The 27,465-nt window shown below is 44.3% G+C and overlaps 1 long non-coding RNA gene across 3 annotated transcripts in view; it reads right to left on the minus strand.

The window, feature by feature from the left end:
* Window positions 1-1,508: 1,508 nt before the first annotated feature.
* LOC141580233 (uncharacterized) overlaps window positions 1,509-27,465 on the minus strand; it is a 95,226-nt gene continuing 69,269 nt past the window's right edge. For 2 of the 3 annotated variants that reach the window (XR_012512384.1, XR_012512383.1), the window contains 2 exons: window positions 3,037-3,148; window positions 1,509-2,655 (listed from right to left, as the gene is read on the minus strand). This is a non-coding gene — a long non-coding RNA (uncharacterized LOC141580233). The remainder of the gene's footprint in view (window positions 2,656-3,036; window positions 3,149-27,465) is intronic. The other variant, XR_012512385.1, reaches the window with a different exon arrangement.

A 27,465-nucleotide genomic window follows, 5' to 3' on the forward strand; every position in this document is an offset into this window, starting at 1 on the left:
CATTGTCATTCAAATAATTATTTGACACCTACCACATTTCTGACACCAGTAAGGGGCTGGAGAGACATTGGCAAACTGAATAGACGTGATCCTGGCCATCTTTGAGCTCACAGATGGGCAGAAAAGATGAACATTAAATAAGCATTTAATTCCTGTTATGACAAGGCTATGGAGGAAAAGCCCAGCCAGGGGTGGGAGGTGAGTATATGTATCAGGGCAATAGATGATCTCCTGGGGATGGCAGAGAAGGTTGTTCTGAACTTGTGACCCTGACGGTGAGTCCTGAAGCCTGAACAGAAGTGTCTGCTCAGGGGGCAGAAGGAGGGTGTTTCGGGTGGAAGGGACAGCATGTGCACAGGCCTGGAGGTCGGGGGCAGGGTGGCACAGCGGAAAAACACAAAGCTGGCCCATGCGCTTGGAATGCAGCGAGCCCAGAACAGGGGGCGGGAGATGGGCAAGTCCTCACAAGTCATCAGAAATATTTTAGACTTTATCTTAATATCAGGGTCAAACCATTAAACAGTTTTCAGCAAAGTAATAGGAACCCGTTAGAATTTTATCCCCATCACATGGAAAACTTATTGGAAGAAGGCTCCATGAAGGCCAGAGGGGTCATCAGGAGGCAGAATCAGCAGGCTTTGGGGATTGTCTTTTTTGAGGTGAAGAGGAAAAGGGAAACATAAGTGGAACGTGATTCTGAGGATTTGAGCTTAGAGAAAGGGACAGATGGCAACTTCGGATCAAGAGGGAGCATGCAGGAGAAGGAGCAGATGCTGGCAGGAATCAGAAACGTCTACACAAGAAGAAATCCTGCAACCTTTACTGTTACAGAACCAAAGAGCAAAGGTAAATTTCCCAAGAGGTGGGAGAGGGTCTGGGCTGGAAAAGAGGCCCAGAGAGGCGGTAGGTAGAAGGTCCCCTGCCACTCCAAAATTCACTACTTGTACCTCCAAGGGAAGCTGTCAGGGAGGAGTCAGGAGCTCTCTGAGCCCCTACTCTGACCCCACAGAGGTGCAAACTTACTTCCAGCTGGCTAGGTAAGGTGGAATCAAAGGCAGAAAAGTTCCCCACTCGCTGACATTTTGGGGAGCTCACAGAAGGGTGAGTTTCTCAAATCCAATCCCAGCACCAATGAGGAGCTGAAACATATTGTACCCATTAGAAAAGAAATGCAAATCAGAAAGTCAGGCATTTGTGTCCATGACAACAGGGGGAACGTATTTTGGCAAATCTGAGTTCATTTATATTCAAATAAATATTTCAGTCTATGACTCTGGCACTTTTTTGCATGAGATATTTCAGAACCATATTGAATGTTGCTCTCATGCTAAAAACTTGAGAATTAAAATGAGGTCCAATTTCAAAGTCTATCAGGCTCCAAGATTTTGAGGTTGGTTTTACCTCCAGGAATGAAAAAGAATGATAAAACTGGAGAGTGATTCAGCACATTTGTACAAAGACTTTTTGAACTGGAAAGGCGGGTCCGATATTATCCCATGCAGCCCCTTCTTTGTAAAAATGGGACAACAGGCTCAAGTGAGGCCAAAGGTCACATAGCAAATTAATCTAGAACTCAGGTCTCCATCAGGCCAATGCTGCCTCCAGCACATCAAGCCCGATGTTGGAACAGGAAGAACAGCAGGTGTAAGAAGACTTTGACACATCATCAAGTTCCTCTCTTTTAAGGTAGGATGTTGTCTTTTAATTCGAAAAGTAATCCATGACCTTTGTGGAAAATCTGTACATTGTGTTACAGAAAACTTCAAAGATATTATCTGTAGTAAACCCTGCAATTCTCCATACAATCACCAGTAGCATTTTAACACATTTCCTTCCAGCATTTTTTTTTGTACATATGTCCTGTACATAGTTGAAGTCTTAGTATATGCACAATTTTGCATCATAAGCATTTCCCTGAATCATTAAAAACTTTTTCCATGCAAAGAAAAAGGTTAATGGAGAAATATTATTGCACCCTATAAAAACTACTAATTTCCTAAGTCATTTATTTAATTCACCATTGGATGTTTAGGTAACATCCAATTTTTACCATTTAAATAATATTTTGTTGGATATCTTTATGTTTAAATCTCCATTTACATATCAGATTATTTCCTCAGACTAGATTTCTAGACATGGAATTACTGGGCTAAAGGGTATAAGCATTTTAAAAACTCCTGATGTATACCGTGTTGCAGAAAAGGTTATATCGTTGCTAGTGCAAGGTAAAATGCAAATCTCATCACACTCTGACCAACACATTAAGCACCAAGCCAGCCTTCAAGGAGCACACAACCCAGCAAGGGGTGCAAAGAAAATGGCCTAGATAAACAACCTGCTACCATAATTTAGAGGAATAAGGAGAGATACTCATGCTTCCAGTGGAGAAATACTCCTAATTACACACTGGCTCTGCTCTCTGGGAGAATCTGCCACTCTCATTACTTTTTGTGGTTCCTGACTTGGCTTTCAGAAGTTTCTCCTTGCTGATTGTCTCCTGTGGCCCCGTCGGAAGTGGGCTGTGTAGAATATTCCCTTCTTTAAGGTTCTGTGAGTTTTGCAGCTGCTCTCTTCTGTGCACGTTCAGGGACTCCAGAGGTGTTTTAAGACTAACCAGCCAAGTCGCTCTTGAGTTCATCTCCTTCCAGTAATACACTGCAAAAGCAGAAAGGAAAATCCAACTCATACTATTGCTTTGACTCTTTCCAGTGGTGTTGTCCTAATGCCACAGGCTCAGGAGGCACCTGGTCCGCCTTCAAGTTATCACAGGTGACAGTTTCACCAAATGGTTTGCCCCTGTATGTCATGGCTTTCCATAATTCCAGCTCCAAACCCAGTTTCCTTGCTGCCTGCCACCTGACCATCAAGTCAATGTCATGTATTTTAGGTTTTTGTAACAGTGGCACCCCACTTCTGGTAACAAGTTCTATATTAGTTAAAGTAATACTGGCTGCTGCAGTATAAAACCCCCCAAATCTCAGCGGATTAACCCAACATAAGATTTTTTAAAAGTCCTAAAAGGGGGCTTAATCTGACCAGTGGGCTGCTCTTTTCCATTAGTGATTCTGTTTTCCAGGTTCTTTGTATCTTGTGGCTCTGTCATTTTCACCCCTGAGCATATGCGGTCATCGTGCTCATCTGTATTTAGCTGGGAGTGGGAAAGAGAATGAAAGAGTGAATGTTAGATAATTTTTAATGGCCAGGTCCGGAGTAGCTTACATTAGTTCCACTGACAATCCATCAGCTAGAACTTAACCACACTTAACTGCAAAGGAGGAGGAGACATGTAGTTCATCTTCAAGCCAAGAGACAAAATGGCTTTTGATGGACTCATGGCCATGTCCTCAGTACCTTTCACAGTCTACTCCACACCTGCATGGTTCATCTAATTTCCCTCACTTATTCCTGGCCCTGTCAACAGAGCCTGTCTTTAATTAAAATGTTGGTATTTGAGTCATCAATGATTTTTTTCATTACCTTTAATTTTTTTAAACACTACGTTAAAATATCATGTCCTTTGATTACTGAGTTTTTTGGCACCCCCTTAAGTTTTGCCCACTCCTCTGACCCGAGTCCCAGCCCTAGTATCACGAAGAGGAAACCCGTTTGGACTGATTTTTTCCACAATCTGAGAGAAACACATTCCACTTACCTCTCTTTTGAAAGAGTACCTCACCCATGAGGCTCCTCCATCATTTATTACTCATGTATGTGGAAATAGAACTAGATGTGGAGTCAAAGCCTGGCAGGGACTGGCTGTGTGGCCTGCCGTACTTCCTTGACCTGTCTGTGTGTGCTTGTTCCTCTGTTCAGTGGGATCACCAATCCTGGGTCATGGCGTTTCTGACGTAAAGCATGAGAAAGACCTCAGGGCCAGGCTCACGGAAGGCAAATAATAAATACTGGCAGAATCTGGGTCTAAAGTGTTTATTGAAAAGCCCAGCCTAGGCAAGCTTACGTAGGAAACACTAAACCAATATCTGCCCTCATGGATTGTACACCTTAATAATGAGTGGATGGAAAAGTGTATGTGAAAGACCTCGAGAAAGAATCTAGCCCCTTATAAATCTACAGCCACAGAGGATCCAGGTTGTAGTCTCAGTGACCTCTTCAATGTTTGCATTTTTAAATAGGCTGCTTGGTGGAGCAGGGAGCAAAGGGGCGGGATTTGGGGGAGCCCAGGGTGGGATGGGGCAACATCGTTTCATTTTAAGGACAGTAATTCTCCTGGCAACACCCATTAACGTGAAACCCCACCATGCCTCTTACAAAATACCTGCTGGAAGCTTTTTTCCAAAAGGACCCACAGTCCTTGCCACAGAGCATTTTTAGCACATTTAAACCGGAACTTTGAGCATGGATTTAAAGTGGTCTTATGACATCATGTGTGGAATATATAGAAACCTTCCATGAGCAGAAGATTTGATTGAGCCTTATTGTTGACAGCACATCTGTCTGGAGCAGCTGCAGGGGCCAGGCACTATTCCGGGCACTGTGGGCAGAAGTGGAATGAGAGACGTAGCAGAGGCTCTGGCAAGGTTTACAGTCAAGGTGGGAAGGCAGGATAGACACATGGAACAGAAATACACCTTCATTCATCAGAACTCTGGACTGCAAGTGACAGATACCCTACTCAAACAGATACCTTAGGCAAACAGGACGTTGATTATAAGAATGCTGGTATGTCTAACAAAACCTAAGGAGTAACCAAAGCCAAGGACTTGGATGCAGTCAGATCTCTCTCCCTCTCCCATCTCTCCCTCTCTGGTGTGACAGGCACATTCTTTTATCTCCTGTAGCCTAGCTTTCTCCTTTGCTTCAGAGCTTGAGGTGTCATGGCCTCAACTACTCCTGAGGCCATGACATTGATGTCTCATTTTGAGACAGGTGCCCCCTCTTGAATTATCAATAGTGTCCAAGGGATAGAAGGACAGCACACCAATGTGGCAGCTTCTATGGTGATTGTACAGATAGGGAGGGGAAGTTCCTAGAAAAAGGTCTGGAGAGAGCCACTGAGAGCCATACAGGACTCTGTACAATGAGAACCAAGAGAGAGACATTAACAGGAGGTCAGAGGAAGAAGCAGAAGGCACAACTCTGTAGGACCTTGTTAGGCAGTGTTAAAGGGTACTGCATCCAGGGGCCTCTGTGAAAGATGACCATCTGTACTGTGTTCCCTCCCTTCTCGTCTCAGGGAAAGCGGGGAGCCTGGTACTGAAGGGCAGAGAATAAAACCCTTAGCAGCCAGCCCCAACCAGCTCACTATGTGCCAGATGCTATGATAAACCCTTATATGTATTGTCTCAATTAATCCCCACAGAAAAACTGTGAGGGAAAAAAAAATGAGTATCCCATTTTACAGATGAGGAAACTGAGGATAGCAGAGATTAAGTAACTTGCCACAGATCACACAGCTGTAGGTGGAAGAGCCAAGCTTTGAACCAGGTATATGTGTGACACCATGCTCCATGGCCTGGCTTGGCACCCCTCCACTGCTGCACCCACCCAGACAGCACTGATGGTTTCTAGGTAAAAAAAGATGCCTCAAGAAACCATCTACCAATCCCCTCTTGAACACTCTTTTAAGAACATGCATTAGTCTGGGTCCTCTGAGCTACAGATACCAGACAGAATTAGATGTGCCAAAAATTTATTAGGGAAGCAATGGTGATAGAAAATGGGGAGCATGGGCCAGGCATGGTGGCTAAAGGCTGTAATCCCCCTCTAACCTCAGCACTTTGGGAGACCAAGGCAGGGGGATCACTTGAGGTCAGGAGTTCAAGTCCAGCCTGGCCAACATGGTGAAACCTTGTCTCTGCTAAAAATAAGATTAGCTGGATGTGATGGTGCGTGCCCGTAGTCCCAGCTACTTGGGAGGCTGAGGCAGGGGAATCACTTGAACCCAGGAGGTGGAGGTTGCAGTGAGCCAAGATTGTGCAACAGAGTGAGACTCCGTCTCAAACAAACAAACAAAAAGAAAACAAAGAAAATGAGAGGGTTCCAGAAAGGCTGGAATGTAGGTCTAACCCCAAGTGGAGAAAAGGGAGGAAGAAAGATTTAGTGGAAGCATTCTAGACTGCCATGGAGTTGTAAGAAAAGTCTGGCAGGCTGTCAGAAGGGTGTCAAGCTACAGTTACCCATCCGAAAAGCCCCAGGTCTCCTAGGAACCAAGTCCGCCTTAGTATCCCTGCCACACTCTGATCCCTGGGAGCAACCTACAGAAGCATGGCCAGGAGGCAAGCTCAGGGAGGAGCAGCTCTGGAAGGATTTGAGAACACAGTGCGAGGGTTGCTGGTCAACCCGCTCCGAGATATTGGAAATCTCAGAGGTGTATTCCTACCACCACCGCAGAAGCGCTGCATCAGACTAACACTCATTTTTAACCATTATCTGGAAAATATGACTGTTTTATACCCATCACGGGGGATCAATAAGTGATTTAAAACGCCAATGATAATTCTTTGATTCTTTTTTTCCCCATGATTGAGGAGTGTGATTCTGTTTTCCCTGTTTATCATCAGAAAGTTCTGCTCTTTTCTTGCCTTCATCTTCCTTATTATGTTCATACCAAATAATGCTGTTGCTGTTATTTCTTCTGGGGTCTGGAGCCTTCTGATATTTATTTTCTTTCCAAGGCTATGTACGGTTCTAGATGTGATCCCTGAATGCTAGAAACCCAACATTGCAAGGCTTTAAGCGCTGTCTCTGCTGTGAGCATCCGAAGCACTTTGAACGTCCTCTACCATAACAACCGTCCCACTTCACTATAAGTTCTCACTAATATAGAATAAACTAAACTCCCCGAAGGCAGAGACTGTCACTAATATGTTGTATTTCTAGCTCCCTAGCATGGGCTTATTTCAAACAATATTTCTAGAATTAATAAATCACCCAATTTGATGTCTTATATTTTCCACCAAATACATTCGATGATTGGTTGACGGGCTATTTTTAATCAAAGACAATCTAATGATATTTCAACATTTCCAATTGATCAATTTTACTTGAGAATGTATGATTTCCCCCACTACAAGCAAACTAAACTCTATCTGTGCTTTCTGGGCAAAGGCCCCAGGAGCCTCTGAGACAGGTACACTCCCTGTGATACCTTATCCCACCATGACCACCATCAAAAACCCCGCCATGACTACTACTGGGACACCTTTGGACTGAATAAAGGGAGCATCTTCTTCTGTCCCATGGAGAACCTTAAGAAGTTTTCAGATGACAGGATTTTGAGAAGCGGAGCATAACCAAGGTTGAGACTCAAGAGACTACATACCCAAAGTCAGTGAGCAGGCTGGAGAGCAGAGGGAATGATGGAAGTCTAAAGGCAGGAGACTAGATATGAGACCATGACAGTTACAGGTGAGAAGCACCAACAGTCTTACATTCGCTAAGTCCCTGTGTCGTTTAAAGGGACGTTAATTTCAATGTCATGATCAAACTCTTAAGTCAAATTGAAAACTGAGGCTTTTGCACTCTGCTCACCCCAGGATGTTGCAGGTAGGATGCCTGTGGTCAGAGAAGAGGGGCATGGTAGATCTTCTTCTTCTCTTTTTTCACCTATGCCCCTCCTCCTATCCTGTTTGCCAGCCACCTTTCTGACCTCTCCAGGGATAAAGTGAAAAGAGGAGAATGAAGTAAGGGATCCGGAATGTTCTGTTTTGCCTGGTACGTGGAGATCCAGCACTGCTGTTCTCTAACACAGTGGATGTTTAAAGCTGACTTCCTTCCTTTCTCTCATGGGCTCTTTGAAAACGCCACTCTCCCTGCGGTTCCCCTGACTTTGGCAGCGGTATCTCTGCTTAAGACAGTCATTTGCCCTTCCTCAGTTGCAAAGCGTTGGGTGGCACCTCCAGCTGCTCTCTGCTGAGGTCCTTTTGCTTCTCCAAGTGGTTCTCCTGGACAAGACCTGACAGTGGCTTTCTCTCTTTTGCATATTCTCAGAAAACCCTCCTGCATTCTTTTGCCTTTTTTATCCTAAAAGATGGGAGTGCAGGGCCTCCAAACACAGTCATTTCTGCTAGGCTGTCACAGGCTGCTCAGTCGCTGCCTTGTTCTTTAGGTTTTTCAGATGTCCTCCAACTAGAGAGGACGTATGTGAAGCTTTCCACATGACCCAAGAGAGCTCTTTCTCAAGGCTTGAGGCAAGAGGCAAGCATCTCCCATCCCTCCCCTTGGGGCCCACAGCACAACAGCCTCCCTTTCCAAAGCTCCTCTCCCTGAGGAGCACCTCTCCTTGTGGTCCCCTCATTTGGTTTAAGGTTAAGAAGCAGCAGGTTCCACCCCTCCATGGAAACGGGATTGCATCCACAACACAGCTTTCTCTGAAGAAATCATTTCCCCAAACGCTCCCCTGATCTTTGACTCCTCTCCCTTTTGTACTCTTAAAGTGGGTGAGGAGTTCAAGAGTCATCAATCATCACCTCTGAAAATTTTCCCCATGGTCTAGCTCTGCATTCTCCAACACGATAACCACTAGTCACATGTCGAGCAATTGAAATGCGGGCAGTTGGAATCAAGACGGCTTATAGTACAAAATACACAGTGGATTCCGAAGAATAAGCACAGAAGAAGAATATAAAATACATCGTTTTCTAATAATTTTTAGATGATTATGTGTTAACATTATAGTATTTTGGAAATATTGGGTTAAAATACATTATTAAAATTAATTTTCCCTTTTTTACCTTTTGAAAAATGGCTACTGGAAAATTTAAAGTATGTGGGGCTCTTAGAAATGACACAAAAAAGCATGATCCACAAAAGAAAAAATGGACAAATTGGACTTCAAAAAACTAAAACTTTTGCTCTGCCAAAGACACTAAGAAGATCATTAGGAGGCAAGCTATAGACAGGGAAATATTTTCAAACCACATGTCTGACATAGGATTTGTATCCAGAATGTATAAAGAACTCTCAAAACACAGTAAGAAGAAGCAGGTAAAGGACCTGAACAGATACTTCCAAAGAGGAGAAGGGCAGTCAAGTAAACATGTAAGAAGATGTTCAACATCAATAGTCACTAGGAGATATGCAAAATAAAGCCATGACAAGATAACACTTCATACCTGTAGAAGGCTAAAATAAAAAATATGAACAATATCAAGCACCGGTGAGAATGAGGGGCATTTGGAACGCTCATAAATTTCTGCTGGGAATGCAAAATGGCCCAACCATTATGGAAAGAGGTTGGATAGTTTCTTAAGAAGTTAAATACACACATACCATCTATACCAGCAACGCTATTCTTGGGCATTTACCCTAGAGAAATGAAAACTTACGTTGACACAAAAACCTGTACCCAAATGTTCAGGGCAGCGTTTTCTGTGCTAGCCAAAAGCTGGAAGCAACTCACATGCCCTTCACTGGGTAAATGGAAAACTATTCCACAGTAAAAAGGAACGAACTATTGATAAACTGGACAGCGTGGTTGAATCTTAAAGACATTATGCTGAGTCAAGAAAGTCAATTGCAAAAGGTTACACAATGCACGCTTCCATTTACTTGACATTCTAAGAAGACCAAACTTGGTGGTGGAAATTAGTTGAGTGTTGCCAGAGATGAGGGGTTGGAGTAAGGTGGAATGCACGTGGGTAGTTCAGAGAAAAAGTTTTGGGGTGATGGAACCGTTCTGTACTCTGTGGTCATAGTTACACATATTTATTACATGTATTAAAATTCATAGAACGGAACACTAAAAGATACAAAAAGTTCATTTTACTGTATAATTTTTTAAATTTTATTTTAAAAATTTTTCAAATTTCGTTTGTGGCTAGCATTATATTCCTATTGGACCATGCTGGTCTAGCTCCTTTTTTAGAATGTCCTGTTTGGTTGACTTGAACCCAAGTAGGAACTTTCACCCAACACCTGCTCCCCTGCTATCTCTGCACTTTTTACAATGCCAATATCATTTCTTGTTCAGTTTTCCATCCCCACTACTGAACTGTGAGCACTCTGTGGGTAAGAATATGTTCTCTCTTACCTCTGTGCTCAGTCACTGAGACAGGGTAGGGCTTAGTCACATTTGTTGAATGAATCAATCAATCAACGGAATACACATTTGAACATTTGGAAAATAAAGATACAATATAAAATGTGACACTTTTTGAACCCCTCTCATCCTCTGATGATCACAGGATCCCAGGCTTGGCCCAGGAACCTTAAGAGCTGAGGCTGGGCATGAGAGTGGGCCTGCCTAGCCTTCAGTCATAGGACACAGGGGAAATGGGAATTCATGTCCAAGTCCAGGGCAAAGGCAGCCAGAAAGTTCACGAATGAGGTGGAAGAGAAGCAGTAATTGAACCTGGAGCCATGGAGGAGCCAGAGAGGGAAGGCAAGATGGTCACACAGTATTGGAAGGCAGGGTCTGTGAGCGAAATCTTCAGGGAGGGAAGGAGTCCTTAGTCCACATCATCAGCTAGCATTACTACTTCCACAGTTTATTATTCGTTGGAAGGTTGATATACCAAAGCAAACGGGGGAAATGTGATGTGTGCTGTCACAGATACAAAGTGGCCATGTTTTCAGCCTGGCACATTTTCCAAGGCAAATGAAAATTGTTATGAAAACAATTTATACCCAGCAGACATGGATGATTGCTCATGATGACCTTTTGCCAGAGAAAATGAGTCTGATAAAGAAAAAATGTGAGCTCATTAGGATAAATTAGAAAAAGCAAATGATTGCTCTTAAATTATGGAAATTCCAAGACTGGTGACTCTCTCTGTCCTTTTAGGACATAAAAACAATAAAACATAAAAAGAAATTGTTTATTCAGATAACGAGTGTTACAATTTGTGTGAATAGATGCGGTTTTGTTTCTTGGGAGTTTTTAGAATAGAGGTTTTTTGTAAACTAAATGAAATTTAATTGACTTATTAAGTGTGCTATGAATCCCTCCATAAATCTAGTAACGACTAAAGGAAAAAAGAAAAAAGCAGTGAGAAGGGGCAAAATTAACTTCATTTTCTATAAATGCTACCCAAGGAATATTTCCACCAGTGCAACATAATAGAATTTGGGGCATAATGTTAGTGCTTCCACTTTAAAAAAATGGATTGCCAGAGTTGCAGATTTAAGGTGAGGGAACAGAGAGGGTAAGGACATCACTCAGGAAACCTGCAACATCCTCCTACTTCCCTGATAGTCACCCACAGGCATATAGAGCTTCACAGTTTATAAAACTGTGTTTTCATGTCCATGATCTCCTCTACGTTCACAGCAACCCCTCTTATTCATATATGCCCCTATTGCACGAGTGAGGAAAGTGAGATTGGGCAAAATTAAGTGGTTCATCAGCTAGTAAAAGCAACAGGCAGGATGAGAATCCAAGACTGACTATTCACGCTCTCTCCCAAGCAATCTATTGCCCCCACTCTATCTTAGATACCCTTGATGCCTCAGAACTAAAGTTACTGGATTCATATATTTCTCTGTAGGAAAAAGCAGGGGGCGGGGCAAGGGATAGAAGCAAGGGAGGAAAAGACTTTTCCATTCAAACCCATCAGGGGTCTTAAAAGAAGTATGTATTGGAAAGGAAAACCTGACTCCCACATCAGACAGTTCCAAAATCTCAGTGTTTAAATGCCAGGAAGGTTTATTTCTCTTTCATGATAGTGTTCGGTGCAGGTCTGTAAGTGGGACTCTGCTCCACGCAGTCATTCAGGGACTCAAGCTCCTTTCATCTAATCGCTTCATCATCTCTTAGGGACTCAGAGTCCTCCACTGGATCACTGAAAAGGCCAGAAAACAAGGGAGAAAGAGAACATAGAGGGTCTCTTGAGGGGCCAAGTCCAGAAAGGGCACAGTCACTTCTGCCCATGTTCATCAGCCATGAGTCACATGGTCCTACAGGCCAGGGAAATGTAGGGTGTCATGGAAGGAAGGGAACACAGATGTTGATGGAAAGAAGTCCTGCCATAAATTTTTTAAGTGTTTGAGTATGAAATATTTTCCCAAGTGCCTTGGAAGAATATTTCTGTGAGCCCCTAGCCAGCCCTGTATTCCCCAAGTGGGACTACCTGACTACATAGGGCTAGACATAGGACTTTTATTTTTTCAAGTCGAGGAAGTGGACCTTTCAGGCTTATGGAGCAAAATCTCTCTATATATTTTCTTCCAACATTGCTGAGTAAAAGGGCAAACAGAAATTTGAAAGCGATGATTGCTTCCTTTGTGGGGGAGAAGGATACCCACTGAGTTGGGAACATATATGAATTCTGATTTGCAATCATTTCCACTATTTATGAGGTCACTGGACTTACTCCTGCTGAGTCCAATTTACAAAGAGCTTTGGTTGGATCAGGGGAAAGAATATTAGAATCCTGTTGACTTGGTGATGGCCAGAGGACTATGGATACCAAATGCAAAGAATGTATCAATAAACTGCAAAGAAGCAAAATCCTCGACATCAACTCTGACATACCACATCCAAAAATGCAGGAAGATGTATCTTTCCAGGGAAACTATCAATGCTGGATGCACCAACACTGCTACTTGACTACACACCCCAGACACAAATAGCGGAAGTTTCCAAATAAAAAACTTGTTAGAAAAAATCCAAAATGCCTAAGATAAGCAAAAGAGTTTTCCTGACATCATCATCGTGTTTCACTCCCAAGGCAGTTGTAGGATGCTGATGCTGTCTGATCATTGGTGCCTCTGCTGCTTACCCCTCTCTCAAGTTCTACCCCCAAATATCCAACATTCCCCTAAATATCCCACAGGCACATCTATTTCAGCATATTCACATCTGAACTCATCCTCCCTAACCCAGTCCCAGCCCCCATGGCTGCTCCATCCCCTTCCTCACCATCTCAATAAACGATGCCACCCCCACATGATCACCTGCACCAGTGACCTAAGAATGAAGAACGCCTCCCTCTCCTTCAACACTGCTCCAATCAAGTTCAGGCAATTGCACCTCCCACGTGTGTCTCAAATCTGTTTTCTCTTCACCATCCCCATGGCCACAGCCCTGCTGGATGAGAGTACTGTCTCCCAGCTGAATTTTCTGACGGGAAACTGCCGCTCCACCTCACCCATCCTACTGCTCGGCAGCAACCATCAAGAGTGTTAGTAAGGTTGCTTCTCAGTCTGTCCCCCGAAGCCCTCACAGGTACAATCTCCTGGTCATTCTGCCCTAAGTCCACTCATCCTATGCTTTTGCAACATCAGGTGAGTTGCAGTTCTCCTTTCTCCTGACTTTGATACTTGCTACTATTGTCTCTGCTTCAAATGCTCCCCCACTTCCCCACCCTTCCTCTATGTAGCTAACACCCACCTGTCCTTCAGCACTGAGGTCAGCTCACTTGGAAGCCTTGCTAGACCCTCCCCCAGACTCATGTACAAGCTGCTCTTCTGAAGGCTCGTCACTTCTGTTTTTGCCTCTGTCATAGCTCTTGGGATGCTGTGGGGTCACCAATGACCTTCCTTCCCACCACCCTCCCCATGCCACATTCTGATGGCTCCTTGAAGCCAGAGACACTGTTGACTCGGCTCTCTGGTCACCAGCACAATGTGTACGAAAAAAGGAGCCACTCAGTAAATGCTCAGTTGCTGAAGGAGTGCATGGATTAGTAAATAAATTACGTAGAAGCATAAAACCCCATTCAAATGGATTAATCCATCACATGAGATGGAGAAGGGGTGGTGAGAAGCCAATCTTGAGGCATGAATCTCTCAGATGAATCAAACAATCAGAACAATTCAGAGTCACCACGTGCCCAAGAGATATGGATTATCAGAGAAATAAAACGTATTCACTCAGCCCACAAACCAAACACTCAGTCACGCTTCAAGTACACGCTTTGAAAAAGATTCTGTGAAAATACAAAGCAGATGTTGTCACTGATACCACAGTCAAACAGGATAAACCCGGAGGGGAAAACAAAATCCTCTGTGGAAACGTCTGTTGTAGTTAGGATTGCTTAATGCCAAGGATGAGAGACTCACACAAACTGGGGTGAATAAAAAGGTGATGTAGGGTTGGTTTGTTTCCCAAAGCAAGGGTATGCAGAAATGAGAAGCACAGCTCTGGACAGAGGCCTCTTAGATGCAGAGGCGGCTCCAACGCTTTCCAGCTGTGAGACCAAGTGAGCCTGTGTCCTCCACTCTACAGTGGGGTGAGACTAGAACCTACCAGAGTGTTGTCACGAGCATGATAGGACATTATGCAGGTAAAGGCTTAGCATGTTTGTGGCACATAAATTTTATTTATTTTATCATTCTCTGTTATTTTATTGAGACGAAGTCTCATTCTATAGCCCAGGATGGAGTGCAACGGCGTGATCTCTGTTCACTGCAACCTCCGCCTCCCAGGCTCAAGCTCTTCTCCTGCCTCAGCTTCCCAAGTAGCTGGGATTACAGGCATGCACCACCACGCCCAGCTAATATTTGTATTTTTAGTAAAGACGAGGTTTCACCATGTTGGCCCGGATGGTCTCAAACTCCTGACCTCAGGTGATCCGCCCACCTCTGCCTCCCATAAGTGCTGGGATGACAGGCATGAGCCACTGAGCCTGGCAAATTTTATTTTTATTCAGGAGAATGTTCTATAATCCTCTGGGAGGAAAGAGAGAGAGGACTCCCAGGAGCTGGTATTTCTCCATCTCACCTTCTTGGCAGCTTTGCCCCATTTACGTCCCCGCCCAAGCTGCCTCCTTCCATGCAGTGTCGTCTGCTCCCTCACACTTCGGCTTGTTCAGAGCTCTGAGCCTCCTCAGTTCCCCAGCTCAGCAGCCCAGGCAGGTTCATTCTCCCTGACCAGGAACACTTTATTCCTGGGAGAAAGACAATGCTTGGAGCAGCTGGAGATCGAGTATACAGACCAGGGCCAACCAGCTGTGGTCAAGGGAGAGGGACAGAAGAGGAAGGAGAGGTGAAAGGTCTCTCCTTTATGTCTCATAAGTTTTAGGTCATCTTTCATTACCATGAGTTTTAGGATCAAAGAGACCTGGGTTTGAATGCTAACTCTGCCATTTATTAACTGGGTGAGCTTGGGCACACTATTTAACTTCTTTGAGTCTTCAAAGCCTGTTGTTAAGTGAAGATAATCCTGTATCTTTTCACCTTGTAGCATTCTAAAAATTGGGATGTGTCTCACAATTGACGTCTGTGTTTAATGAGATAGTGTCCCCCACCTCCCAAAAAATTAATAAATGCCTGTCTTAGAATCATGGAATTACACAACCGAGACCTACTGCATAGGAGGGCTATGCAGACCGTATGAGCCAATGTAAGTCAATGCTTAACAAAGTGTCTGGCGTATAGAGAAATCTCAGTGAAAGACCTCCATGTAATTACACACAGGGCACTAAGACCCTCTCCCAGTGAGCAGGTGCTTGAGTAGAAGAGACTACTTTTGGAAGGGTATGTGCCTTCCTGGTGGTGACTGGCATCTCCAACACAATATCAACCAGGTAGAAATCCAGTAGCTTGAGAATTAACTGAGAAGTAACCATGAATTCACGTCTAAAGCCTACTGGGAGCAGGACGTGCTCAGAACGCTGGGGCTAAGCAGTGCGGTGCTGGAGCCTAGCCTACAGAGCAGAACTTGACTCCTCGTGTGACCTTGGGTAAGCCTTGGTTGCTCATGTGCTTCAAGAGCTGGGATAAGAAAGCTAAAATAGAATGAGCGTGGTGGCTCACTCCTGTAATTCCAGCACTTTGGGAGGCTATGGCAGGCAAATAACTTGAGATCAAGGGTTTGTGACCAGCCTGGCCAACATGGTGAAACCCTGTCTCTACTAAAAAAAAAAAAAAAAAAAAAAAAAAAATACAAAAAGTAGCTGGGTGTGGTGGCCAGGTGATTTTCATGCCTCAGCCTCCCGAGTAGCTAGGACTATAGGTGACACACCTGTAGTAGTCCTAGCTACTCGGGAGGCTGAGGCATGAAAATCACCTGATCTAAGAGGCATAGGTTGCAGTGAGCCGAGATTGCACCGCTACACTCCAGCTAGGGTGATGGAGTGAGACTTTGTCTCAAAAAAAAAAAAAAAAAAAAAGGAAAGCTAAAGCAACATTACCTACAAATGCTGATATGAAAATGTGTTCATTTCTAGCATTGCTATATTTTGATAAATGCAGCTGGACCAATAAGCAGTAAGCAGCATTGGGAGTGTGTGAGCCAACAGGTTTCCCTAGATGCGGACCCACAGAAAGGTAGGTGAATGCGGGTGGTTTGTCTGGGAGACGAAGGAGATGCTGGCAGAGAAGCGGGGGAAATAGAGCAGGTGCACTATTGTGCCAGTTATTTCAGTGGGCAACAGAGCCTCATTCCACTAAGGAAACTCAGTGATCAAAGCAGACATGTACCCAGAGTTATCCCATCCCCAGCAAGTGAGGAGACTGGGTCATTTATTTAGTATTTCCATTCTTTGACATAACCATACCTTTTCAAGCTCAGTATGTTAGTCTAGGTCCAATCAGGAGAGGAAAAAAACATGCAGAAACTTGAATAGAGAAAGCTCAATATGAGAATTACTAACTATAACAGGATTAGTTAAGGATAAGTAAAAAGCATAACATGATTAGTAAGGTATAAGTAAAAAAGAACTCTAAAGAACACAGGAGCCAGGCGCGGTGGCTCATGCCTGTAATCCCAGCACTTTGGGAGGCTGAGGCAGGCGGACCATGAGATCAGGAGTTCAAGACCAGCCTGACCAACATGGTGAAACCCTGTCTCTACTAAAAATGCAAAAATTAGCCGTGCGTGATGGTGCACGCCTGTAATCCCAGCTACTCAGGAGGCTGAGGCAGGAGGATCGTTTGAACCTGGGAGGCAGAGGTTGCAGTGAGCTGAGATTGCACCATTGCACTCTAGCCTGGGGATAGGGTAAGTCTCCATCTCAAAAACAAAACAAAACAAAAAAGCAGGAATAGCACAAATAAGGATCAGCCATTACCTCCCCGAGGGCTGAGATGGAGCATCCAAAGAAGAGCTCCCAACCCTCGTGCTAGGATCCAGACCTTGCTGGGGAGGATCTAGGTGGCTTCCACGCAGAGGCAGAAGGAATGGGCTGCTTTCCAACTCGATGCTGTGTTTTGGACCTAGAACCTAAAGTGCAGAACTTTAGGTTATTTTCTTAAAATTCTGTTCATGATTATCTTGCCATGGAATACAAAAAGAGAAAAGTGAATACTGGGTTTGTTCCTATGCTCCAAGAGCTGGGATAAGAAAGCTAAGGTAACTTTACCTACAATGGCAAATGCCAATAGGAAAGCATGTTCATTTCTGGCATTGCTCTATTTTGATGTCCTGAGATAAATGCAGCTGGACCCATGAGCAGTAAGCTCTCACTTCTGCTAAAGCACTACTGGGGCTGTGTGAGCCAATAGGAAATAAGCTTCCCCTTTCAATGTATCCATGTTGGATGAGGTGGACCAAGGAGGAGCCAGTGCCCACGTCTGACTTCAAGAGCAAGGGAATACTTTAAATGAAATGAGATCTAGACATAGGCCAGGACATAGGATTTAGGCGTGGCCTGCTTATTTAGGTGCCATCTTAAGACTCAACTCAACTGATCAGTATTAAGAGGAAGTTGTCTCCCTTTGCGTCACATTTTCAACTCAGCTCACAAGGGGTCTCATCTAGTCACACTCCACCTCCTCTCTACATCCCTGCACTTAACTCTCTTGACGTGGCAGAGATGGTTGGCCTGATTGGCCAAGTCTAGAGATTCACTAGACCATATTTTATTAGTGGGGACAGTTTCTATGTTTAATGACAAGAAGTAAAACATCCTCTTCCTCTTGCACACTGGGCTCTTTTCTGCTTCCTGGGCAGGAGCAGCTCTTCTCTAAGCTCTCTCTAGTGTACCCAAGACTGAGGGAATAAAGCAGAGTCGCTGTGTCCCCTGCCAGCTCCAGAACCAGAGGGGGGATCCTGCTTTATGCTCCACCACGTGGGTCTGTTTGTTTCTAAGGCTCAGCCACGGGTCTCTTTGGATTTCAGAAAACAACCCAACATCCGTATGATAAATCCTCATTCAGTTTATGACACTTGCATTGGTCCTGATTAACATAAAGAAAACAAGAAATGAGCAACCTCAGCACAAATAGACCAATGATAAGGAGACCCTGCTTCTGACAAAAGGAAAAGGGAGGAAAGATAAAAGACGTTTCTCTTTCAGGGTTCCAGTCACAACCAGAGCCCGCTGGGATGCGCATCGTTCTTGGCTGGGGAACACTTTGAGACCTGCCTGAATTCTAGACTCCCTAAATTAACAAATTCCTGAAGTCAGGTGCCAAAAATGTAATTTAGCCATGGTCCAAAGGCAGACACCTTCATCTCAGAGGAAGGAAGCCTGATCTTGAAAGTAGCTTCCCTAGGCTCAGGAGTGGACACTGGAAAGATAGGATATTAGCCCTGTCTTCCCATCGCATCCCAAATAAAAGGGCCTCTGCCCCAAGACGGTGCAGTTACGTTGCTTAATTCCATCATCCCATTTGGGCAGGTTGGGATGAGATGTTTCTCAGCTGCCTTATTCCTCTTGCTAACTCTGAGGCTGCCTGTTAATCTCTCCCTCTAACCCTTCCTGCCCTAGAGGCACACGCCTTCCCCCTACACTGTACTGGTCTCCCTCTGCCCTACACCGTTCTGGTCTCCCTCTGCCCTACACCCACCTTCCTCAGCATAAAAATGAAATCCCCCAAACTAGTTAATGTCCACTCAGCCGTCATGTCGAAAACGACTTCCTGGTGAAGGTCTCCCTGAACCTACGTGATTCCTCATCACATGTTTTCACAGCTCCCTTCGCCTCTCTTCTGCAGCCAGTCGACACTTGCGATGGAATATCTGGGTGGATGACTGATACCCACAGCCCCCACCCCAGAGTGTTAGCTTCATCATGACAGAGACGCATCTGTTTGACTCACTACTAATTTCACGTACCTGAATTTAGGAGGCATGCACTTTGGCCCATTAGGGCTATGATAACAAAATAGACTGGGTAATCGATAAACCACAGAAACATATTGCTCATAGTTTCAGGGGTTAGAAAGCCCAAGATCAAGGCATCAACAGATCTGCTGTCTGATGAAGGCCTGTTCCCCTGTTCCTCATAGACAACAGCTTCTATGTGTCCTCACATGGCAGAAGAGCAAAAAGAGGCTAGCAGGCTCCCTCAGGCCTCTTTTATAAGGGCACTAATCCCGTTCATGAAGTCAAAGCCCCCATCACCTTATCTCCTCCCAAAGGCCCCACTTTTTAATACTATTGCATTAAAAATTAGGTTTCAACATATGGATTTTGGGAGGATGCAAACACTCAGACCATAGCAGCATGTCAGAAATAGCTGAGGCTGGGTTTAGTAGCTCACACCTGTGATCTCAGCACTTTTGGAGGCCGAGGTGGGTAGATCACCTGAGGTCGGGTGTTTGAGACCAGACTGGCAAATGTGGTGAAACCCTGTCTCTGCTAAAAATACAAAAATCAACCAGGCGTGGTGGCACACACCTGTAGTTCCACCTACTCGGGAGGCTGAGGCAGGAGAATCCCTTGAACCCAGGAGGCAGAGGTTGCAGTGAGCCGAGATCGTGCCACTGCACTGCAGCCTGGATGACAGGGTGAGACACTGTCTCAATAAATAAATAAATTAATTAATTAATAGTTGAATATATGCAGAGTAGTTAAGGCTCTGCAGTCAGACTGGCTGGGCTTGAACCCAGATCCAGGGGGGATAATGTGGAATAATAATAGTTGGAAGGACTAAATGAAAGCATTCACAATAACACCCAACAGAGTCGGCGCTCAATAAATGTCTGTGAATGTTAGTATTGTTGCCATGAGTCCCGTCTGAGTTGGCAGGATGGGTCAGGAGCATATGTGGACACTGATCAGCGGGGGTTACTGGTGTGCGCATGTGCACTGGGGCGCTGAAGCGTGGGCACTGTCTCCGTGAGTGTCACTCAAACAGAAGGCACGGAAAGGCACAGGCTCATGTTCTGGAGAAGGCTCAGTTTATCCACCTTGCACCTGGCCACAGCATGTTCCCTCCAGGGCAGGCTGACTTTGGAATTACCTCTCGTTGATATTTCACAGCCAGATAAGTGGCTGTGGATGAACTGGCACCATGAGAATGATGTCATCAAACTGTCACCGTAAGGTAAGTCATGCTGGGAACAATGGGGTGAGAATACTTAAATGAATGTGCCTATGCCACCTGTGATCATAGGTCAAAGTGAGAGAATGATGCCCAACAGTGAGGGCCTTAGTGGTTTCCAAATATGTTTGCAGTAACAGAGATCTTTTACCAGGAGAGCATCCTACAAAAGACCCAGGACATAAAACCAAGGGAGTAAAACAGCTTTGGTTGAACCAGGTGCTCTGGGCCCCATCTCCTCAGCCCTGCTTCCAGCCCTCAGGGCTCAACCGGACACCTCCAGCACTGGGAGTGAAAATTCATGTTTGACTTCCTTTCCACTGGACACGAGAGGGTGTCCTGCCAGCAGTAAGCTTCAAAAATCTCTGGGAATGGACATGGCCCCTGCTGAGTGCACCTCTCATCCTCCCACAGCCTCTCCCTTCTCCACTGAGTCTCTGGGTGCTTCTCCACCCAGCTGAGCTGATCTGGATTGTCCTGGGCTTTAGTAGAGATGGAGACACATCTACAGAAGCCATGCACATTACTGCTCTGTTGCATGTGACCTGTGCCGTCACACAGGGCCCGGCTCTGAGAAGGGACCATGCTTAGTTTAAAGCTTTGCTATCATTGTCGTGAAATTCATATCAATTTTTAAACAAGGACCCTCACATTTTTATTTTGCTCTGAGCCCTGCTACTTGTGTGGCTGGCCCTGGCACTCCGGAGGCATGGCCTTTCCCTCTGAGCTTTCATCTTTCAAGCTGATTTTGGGGAGCTGGGAATGGGGCAGAGCAGCTCACTGGGGCCCTCCAGCAGGTCTGAGTAATCAAATGGCCCAAAGCAGACTTGTGGGCCTTGAAGACAGAAAGATACTGTTCTTGGTTCCCACGCTACCTACCAGCTGTGTGAACACAGGCAAGTCATTTTTCCTCTCTCAGTCTCAGTTTCCTCACCTGTCAATGGAGACAACACTGTCCTCTCCCAGATGGCTATGGGATCCAGTGGAATGCCAGATGGCTCCCAATGTTTTTGCCACCACTGATTTCCCCTTCCTGTGCCTCATCCTCAAAGGTTTCCTTTAGAGATTCCTGGTGCCATCTGTCACACTAGCCACTGCTGCAGACTCTGCTCACCAATGTGCAGATGTACTAGGCTAAGTGCAGAAGCTCAAGAGAGGAGGCTACTTTCAGAAAGCCTTCCCTTCCAGCAGCTTCTTCCCGCTGGCAAGCTCGTCCACCACAAGAACAGAGTGACCTTTCAAAGCCATGATGAATTTCCAGCTTCGTCCAGGGTTAAAGCTAAAGTCCTTGAGCACAGCATTCCAGGCTTAGCAAGCTGGGCCTCACCTTCCTCTCCAACCTCATCTTCTTCCTGTCATCACCTGTACACAGCCCAGTGAACTTCTCAGGAACCATACTCATTTTTTTCACACCTCCAGACTTTTCTGTTCATGCTGATACTTACCCTAAGACAATCTCCCTGCAACTCTCTCCTCAAAAACATCCTCCTTAAAGATGCAATCCCTCTCTGAAACACTTCCTGCCTCTCCGTCCACTGCCCACTTGGTCCAGTGTCCTCCCAGGGGGTCTTGCAGACCCCTCACTAGTAGCACTAGTCACCATGAGTCTTAATGGACTGTTTATGCATCTGTTACCATGGAAACATGGTTCAAGACATGGGCTCTGGAAACAAAATACCAAGGTTCAAATCCCAGCTCCCCCATTGCCCAGCTATATGACTTCAGCAAGTTTCCTAACCAGTCCATGCCTTGATTTCCTCAACGGCACTGCAGGGATAGTAAGAGCACCCACCTCCTAGGGTTGCTACGGAGAGTAGATGAGTTGATAAACTCACCAGCATTTGGTAACTGTCTAGTTATCATGATTATCCCTCCATCAACACCCACACACCTCCAACTACATGCAGTCACTGTGCCAGGGGCTGGGGACACAGCGGCAGACAACACATGCATCATTGCTGCCCCCACTGAGTTCCTGTCTGACAATTGTGGCAGTTTTCAAGCAAATGGCCACAAATTCTTTGCCTTCTTCCCATTGAGAGGTGGGAGCAACGTCCCCTCTCCTCGAGTCTGGGAGGGCCTGTGAGTGCTTCAATCAGTAGACTATCATGAGGGCGTTGCTGTTTAACTTCCAAGACTAGGTCATAAAAGGTCACACAGATTCTCTTCAAACACTCCTTCTGCACCATCCACCATGGAAAGAAGTCTAACCACCTGGAGACCATCATGCTGGAGAGGCCATGCATCAGGCCTCCACTAAACATCTCTGGCTGTGCTCCAGCTGATAGCCAGCATCAACTGCCAGCCACATGAGGGGCTTTCTTGGGTGTCCCGCTCAGCCAAACCTTCAGATGATGCCAGCCCAGTTGAAAACTGAGATAAAATGGTTGTTGTTTTATACCACTGAAACTCAAGGTAGCTGTGCAGCCATTGCTACTGCAATGTGGGCTCATTTGATCATGGGCTCCTTGAGAGCAGAAGTTGTATTTCATTCATCTGTACCTCTAGTGCATATACTGTGTCTGCCCCCCATTCGCTGATAATCCCTCCATGTCCATGTTATGATAGAGGAAGCCCAGAGGCTGTTACAGGTAAATCTGCAAGTAAGAGACAGACACAGATCACTTAAAGGTGTTCTTTGGAACTGGGATCTATTCTTCCAAGAAAAGCTGATTCGTTTAAGAAATTTGGTTACAGTAAATTGCCACACATTAGGTGAGGTAGGCAGAATAATGGCCCCAAGATGTCCATGTCCTAATTTCAGAATCTGTAAACATGTTATGTCAAATGGCAAAGAGGAATTAAGGTAGCAGATGGAATTAAGGTTGCCAGTCCGCAGATAGATAATCCTGAATTATCCAGGTGGGCCTGACATATTCTAAAGAATCTGTAGAAGTGGAAGAAGAGGACAAGAAAGTCAGAAGATGTGATTTGGAGGAATGGTCAGATGGATGCAATGTTGCTGACTTTAAAGATGAAGGACGGGGCAGTGAGTCAAGAATGTGGGTGACCTCTAGAAGCTGGAAAAGGCAAGAAAATTACTTTCTCCTGCAGCCTCCAGAAAGAAATACAGCCTGGTCAACACCGTGATTTTGGCCCAGTGAGTTCGGCAACACACTTCTAACTTACAGATCTGTACGTGTGTCCTGTTTAAAACCACTGAGTTTGTGGTAAATTGTTACAGCAGCAGTGTGTTTAAAAAAAAAACTAACATACCACCTTGATACCAATGTCTTGATTCAACCTTTCTCTAACCAACTCCATAAGGGTCCCCATTCTTTAAAAAACAGACCTGGGTAGGTGCATTGGCTCACACCTGTAATCCTAGCATTTCAAGAGACTGAGGCAGGAGGATCCCTTGAGCCCAGGAGTTTGAGACCAGCCTGGGCAACATAGCAAGACCCCATCTCTGCTACAAGATTTTAAAATTATCTGAGCATGGTGGCACACACCTGCAGTCTTAGCTACTTGAGAGGCTGGAGCAAGAGGATTACTTAAGCCCAGGAGTTCAAGGTTGCTGTGAGTTGTAATCATGCGCCTGCACTCCAGCCTGGGCAACAGGGCAAGACCCTATCTCAAACAAAAATAATAATAATAAAATAAAATAAAAACAAGCCTCTTACCTCTTTACTTCTGCCTGTCTCCCCACGACCACATGCATGTTAATTCCATACTTTGCACTGGACAGGTGAGAGTCAATATTTGCTAAATCAATTAATACCCTTATTAGCCAAGATTTTGGAATACCCTGGATTCTAGAAGGTAGTTAATACTGAAACGATTCAGAACATTCTAGGGTGTTTCTCTGATGATTCATAAGAGTCTTTTGTAATTGCAACCCAGAGGTCATAATCACAGGAAATAGGATGCAAACATTCACCCCACCCTACATTTACTCTCCATTTTCCTGAGTGCTCTCAGGAACCTAAGAGCAGGAGGACACTATTGCTGACTTGGAGCAATGGAAGCAGCTTCCCAGGAGCTTAGGAACTGGACACTCCAGTCCCAGCTCTGCCACTTCCTGGCCCTATGGCCATGGGTAGGTTCCTAGTGCTCAGATAAAATGAAGGTCTCGGCCATGCGCAGTGGCTCACACCTGTAATCCCAGCACTTTTGGAGAACATGGCGGGAAGATCACCTGAGGTCAGGAGTTCCAGACCAGCCTGGCCAACATGGTGAAACCCCGTCTCTACCAAAAATACAAAAATTAGCTGGGTGTGGTGGCGAGCACCTGTAATTCCAGCTACTCAGGAGGCTGAGGCAGGAGAATTACTTGAACCCGTGGGGCAGAAGTTGCAGTGAGACAAGATCGCGCCACTGCACTCCAGCCTGGGTGAAAGAGCGAGACTCCACCTCAAAAAATAAATAAATAAATAAATAAAAATTAAAAAAATGAAGGACTTGGACAGTGTTACCTCCAAAGACCTTTCTGATGTCAGCATTTCTGGCAACTCCTTTCTGGCATTTGCCAGAAATGTCTGGCATTTTACAAATACTCAAAAATTAGACCTGCTTACTGGCCCTTTTATTGATGACTGACACATCTGGTATTTGGGTTTCAGTGTTGCCTCCTAAGGACAAATTGTAGAGAAATATACAGTCTTGTTTGGAAATATGGCCTCATAACTTAGTTTCTTGTCTTGTGAGGGAGGCCTGCAAATTGGAGGAAGGAGTCACAGGCCTCAGGGAGTCATGAGCACACAGGTGCAATGGAGAGAGAAAGCCACAGGCAGCAGAAGGCTGAGGGTTATCACTAACGCTTCAGAAGGGACACCAACCTGGAGACCATGGTTTATATCCTTGTCTCCTTCTTACTCTGGGCAAACCATTGCCTGTCCCTGAGATTCCTTCTTTATTATAATAATTATTATATTATTATTAAAATAAAAATTATTATTATAAAATTATCAAACAAAAGAAGGTTTAAGACACACATGTACTGTCTGAAGAATAATCATGAAATAAAAGTCTAATAGAATATTGGCCATGTCTCAGAAGCTTCCTCTGTGCTCCTCCCCAATCTCTTACCCTCTCCTGTCAATTCCACCACACCCTGCAGTAAACACTACCCTCAATTGTGTTTTAATCATTCCTTAGACTTCCTGTATAGTTTTAACTTCCCTGTATGGATCTTCAAACAAAATATGGTTTTACTTACCTGTCAGCGAATTTTCTATAAATGGAATCATTCTATAGATATTCTTCTATGACTACCTACTCTCACTCAAAAGAGTGAAATTCATCCTAGCTGATATACACAGTAGTAATATATTCATTTTTAATTCTGAATAGGATTCCACTGTATAAGTTAACACAATTTCTTTATCCATTATTCTGTACATAATGGATAAGGCATTTTGGCTAAGTCCATTATCTTTGTTACTCTAAAAAATGATACTATGAACTTTTTTTTTTTTTTTTGAGATAGCATCTCACTTGTTGCCCAGGCTAAGTGCAGTGGTGCAGTCTCAGCTCACTGCAGCCTCCACCTCCTGAACTCAAGTGATCCTCCCATCTCAGCCTCCTGAGTTATGGGACTACAGGCACGCACCACTGTGCCTCGCTAATTTTTGTATTTTTTTTGTAGAGGCACAGTTTTGCCATGTTACCCAGGCTGGTCTCAAACTCCTGGGCTCAAGCAATCCACCAACCTCGGTTTCCCAAAGTGCAGGGATTATGGGCATGAGCCACCGCAACCGGCCAACTATGAACATTTTTGTACACATCTTTTGGTACCCCCATATAAGACACCCTTTCGAGTATATTCTGTTAATAGAATTGTTGGCTCATTTCCATTAATAGTCTGTTAATGGATTTTTTGGCTCATAGCATATGTGTGTATGTTCAACTTTGTAGACAATTCCAAAAAGTTTTCCAAAATGATTGTACAAATGTACACATCCTACAGCAGTAGACAAGGGTTTCTGTTACTCCATATTCCTCCTAATGCTGGGTACTAATGCCATCTTTTTCATTTTCAGCAATCTGATGGACGTATAATGGTATCTTGCTGTGGTTTTACTGTGCCATTTCCTGATTATCAGTGAAGTTGAGCATCTTTTCATATGTTTCTTTCCCATTTGTGTTTCCTCTTCCTCGTGTTACCTGTATACATCTTTTGCCCACTATTTTTATTACACAGGTGCTGTACTTACACATTTATTGTCATTCTTTATATATCCTAGCTAGTAATCCTTAGTTGGTTATATGTGTTGCAAATATCTTCTCCCAGAGTGTGGCTTGTCTTTTCAATCTTGTGAGAAACAGGTTCTTAATTCTAATAGAGTCAAATCTATTGAACTTTTGCTTTATAGTGTACATGTTTCACGACCTCAGGGTTATGAAGATATGCTCGTATGTTGTGTCATAAAAGTTTTCTAGGTTAGGCCTGGTGGCTCACACCTGTAATCCCAGCACTTTGGGAGGCCATAGCAGGCAAATCACCTGAGCTCAGGAATTCGAGACAGTCTGGCCAACATAGTGAAACCTTGTCTCTACTAAAAATACAAAAATTAGCCAGGCGTGGTGATGCGCACCTAAGATCCCAGCTACTCTGGAGGCTAAGGCACGAGAATGGCTTTAACCTGGGAGGTGGAGGTTGCAGTGAGCCAAGATTGTGCCACTACATTCCAGCCTGGGCAACCAAGTGAGAGACTATATCCAAAAAAAAAAAAAATCTTTCTAGTTTTTCCCTTCATTTTTAATTTTTTAAGTCACATGAAAGTTATCTTTGTGTAGATTGTGAGGTAAGAACCAAATTCCTTTTTTTTTTTTTTTTTTTTTTTTTTTTGGTAGGGATAACTAGTTTTCCCGGTACTATCAATTGACTATTTCATTTCTTCCCCACCTGCCTTATGAAGAATCAAGTTTGCAGATATGCATAATTTGTTTCTGGACTCTTCTGTCCTGTTCATTGACCACCACCCTAATTGCTAAAGCTTGATGAGAAATCTTGCTCTCTGGTGGAAGAATATCCCTCCAGTTTCTTGTTATTCTTTAAGAGGATCTTGGCCCCTGGTTATACTGCATAAGAATTACTTTGTTAAGTTCCAACTCTGTTGTAAATCTAATTGGAATTGTATTGAATCAAAAGTCTTGTCTGGGGAATTTACATCTTTAAAATACAATGTATTTTGTCCAAGAACATGATCTATCTGCTTATTTAGATCTTAATGTATTTCAATAAAATTTTATAATTTTCTCCATAAAAAGCTTTCATCACTTATATTATATTTACTCCTAGGTGCTTTCATATTTTGTGGCTAATGTGAATGGTTTATTTTAAATTGAATTTTCCAACTGACTGCTATTGGTGTATAAAAATTGAATTGATTTTTGTATATTGATTTTGTAT

The sequence above is a fragment of the Saimiri boliviensis genome, chromosome 11 (genome assembly GCF_048565385.1).
Source record: "Saimiri boliviensis isolate mSaiBol1 chromosome 11, mSaiBol1.pri, whole genome shotgun sequence".
Classification (NCBI taxonomy): domain Eukaryota; kingdom Metazoa; phylum Chordata; class Mammalia; order Primates; family Cebidae; genus Saimiri; species Saimiri boliviensis.